We start from the raw sequence: 3,033 nt of genomic DNA, 5'->3' as shown, positions 1-3,033 counted from the left end.
GTAGAAGAGAGAAATGAACTTGCCCTATTCCTGGGATTAGTTGTTGCTGGGCTGGAGGAAGGTAGAGATGGTCATGCCATAGAACAGGGAGAACACTGTGAGCTGGGACCCACGTATCCCAAATGCTTTCATCTGCCCTGCAGCTGACTTTCATCTTAGGACTGCCCTGACAATCGACCATAGGAGATGATTTAACGCCACAGGTATGAAAAGAAAGATCATGCTGAAAAAGAATATCTCTGACTCATACACATTGTTGCCAACACAGGCAAGCTTGAACATCAGTGGGACCTCACAAAAGAGGTGGGTCTATTTTATTTCTCCCACAAAGTGGTAAAAGGAAGATGAGCACTGTCTCAAATGAGGAGCTGGCAAAACCAGTGGACCATGATGCAGAAGCCAGCAGGGCTGAGATGTGGATCCAAGTGGGACAATGCAATGATGGTTGTGTTTCCCAACTAAGTGAACATATAGAAGATCAGAAGAACCAAAAAGAGAACTAACTCCAGTTGAGGCCACTCAGATAAATCCAGCAGGATAAAATCAGTGAAAAAAAATACCCATTTTTCTGTTCCATCCTCTGCTAGCACATGTCTCCTACCAAGACCAAGCATTTAGGGATTTTTTTTCTTAAATTTTTTTATTGTTATGTTAATCACCATACATTACATCATTAGTTTGTGATGTAGGGTTCCATGATTCATTGTTTGTGCATAACACCCAGTGCTCCAAGCAGAACGTGCCCCTTTAATACCCATCACAAGGCTAACCCATCCCCCATCCCCCTCCCCTCTAGAATCCTTAGTTTGTTTTTCAGAGTCCATCGTCTCCCATCGTCTCTCATGGTTCATCTCCCCCACCAATTTCCCCCCCTTCATTCTTCCCCTCCTGCTATCTTCTTCTTTTTTTTTTTCTTAACATATATTGCATTATTTGTTTCAGAGGTACAGATTTGTGATTCAACAGTTTGCACAATTCACAGCGCTCACCATAGCGCATACCCTACCCAATGTCTATCACCCAGCCACCCCATTCCTCCCACCCCACCCCCACTCCAGCAACCCTCAGTTTGTTTCCTGAGATTAAGAATTTCTCATATCAGTGTGGTCATACAATACATGTCTTTCTCTGATTGACTTATTTCACTCAGCATAACACCCTCCAGTTCCATCCACGTCGTTGCAAATGGCAAGATCTCATTCCTTTGATGGCTGCATAATATTCCATTGTGTATATATATCACCTCTTCTTTATCCATTCTTCTGTCGATGGACATCTTGGCTCTTTCCACAGTTTGGCTATTGTGGACATTGCTGCTATAAACATCGAGGTACATGTACCCCTTCGGATCCCTACATTTGAATCTTTGGGGTAAATACCCAGTAGTGCAATTGCTGAGGAGTAGGGTAGGTCTATTTTCAACTTTTTGAGGAACCTCCATACTGTTTTCCAGAGTGGTTGCACCAGCTTGCATTCCCACCAACAGTGTAGGAGGGTTCCCCTTTCTCTGCATCCCCGCCAACATCTGTCGTTTCCTGACTTGGTAATTTTAGCCATTCTGACGGGTGTGAGGTGGTAGCTCATTGAGGTTTTGATTTGGACTTCCCTGATGCCGAGCGATGTTGAGCACTTTTTCATGTGTCTGTTGGCCATTTGGATGTCTTCTTTGGAAAAATGCTGTTCATGTCCTCTGCCCACTTCTTGATTGGATTATTTGTTCTTTGGGTATTGAGTTTGATAAGTTCTTTTTATTTTGGATACTAGCCCTTTATCTGATATGTCATTTGCAAATATCTTCTCCCATTCTGTTGGTTGTTTTTGATATTGTTGACTGTTTCTATTGCTGTGCAAAAGCTTTTTATCTTGATGAAATCTCAATAGTTCATTTTTGCCCTTGCTTCCCTTGATTTTGGCAATGTTTCTAGGAAGAAGTTGCTGTAGCTAAGGTCAAAGAGGTTGCTGCCTGTGTTCTCCTTTAGGATGTTGATGGATTCCTGTCTCACATTTAGGTCTTTCAACCATTTTGAGTCCATTTTGTGTGTGGTGTAAGGAAATGGTCCAGTTTCATTCTTCTGCATGTGGCTGTCCAATTTTCCCAGCACCATTTGTTGAAGAGACTGTCTTTTTGCCATTGGACATTCTTTCTTGCTTTGTCAAAGATTACTTGACCATAGAGTTGAGGGTCCATTTCTGGGCTCTCGATTCTGTTCCATTGATCTATGTGTCTGTTTTTGTGCCAGTACCATACTGTCTTGATGATGACAGCTTTATAATAGAGCTGGAGGTCCGGAATTGTGATGCCACCAGCTTTGGTTTTCTTTTTCAACATTCCTCTGGCTATTCGGGGTCTTTTCTGGTTCCATACAAATTTTAGGATGATTTGTTCCATTTCTTTGAAAAAAGTGGATGGTATTTTGATGGGGATTGCATTGAATGTGTAGATGTCTCTAGGTAGCACTGACATCTTCACAGTGTTTGTTCTTCTAATCCATGAGCATGGAACGTTTTTCCATTTCTTTGTGTCTTCCTCAATTTCTTTCATGAGTATTTTATAGTTTTCTGAGTACAGATCTTTTGTCTCTTTGGTTAGATTTATTCCTAGGTATCTTATGGTTTTGGGTACAATTGTAAATGGGATCGACTCCTTAATTTCTCTCTCTTCTGTCTTGTTGTTGGTGTATAGAAATGCCACTGATTTCTGTGCATTGATTTTATATCCTGCCACTTTACTGAATTCCTGTATGAGTTCTAGCAGTTTTGGGGTGGAGTCTTTTGGGTTTTCCACATAAAGTATCATATCATCTGCAAAGAGTGAGAGTTTGACTTCTTCTTTGCCGATTTGGATGCCTTTGATTTCTTTTTGTTGTCTGATTGCTGTGACTAGGACTTCTAATACTATGTTGAATAGTAGTGGTGAGAGTGGACATCCCTGCCGCATTCCTGACTTTAGTGGGAAAGCTCTGTTTTTCCCCATTGAGAATGATATTAGCCTAGGTCCCTGGCAGACGGTACTACCTCTTGTTCTTTTTGTTG

Source organism: Eumetopias jubatus, unplaced genomic scaffold, assembly GCF_037043125.1.
Source record: "Eumetopias jubatus isolate StellerSeaLion01/CBP00866 unplaced genomic scaffold, mEumJub1_p1.0 scaffold_13, whole genome shotgun sequence".
Lineage (NCBI taxonomy): Eukaryota > Metazoa > Chordata > Mammalia > Carnivora > Otariidae > Eumetopias > Eumetopias jubatus.
The sequence above is the reverse complement of the archived record's forward strand: the minus strand, read 5'-3'. Positions refer to the sequence as shown.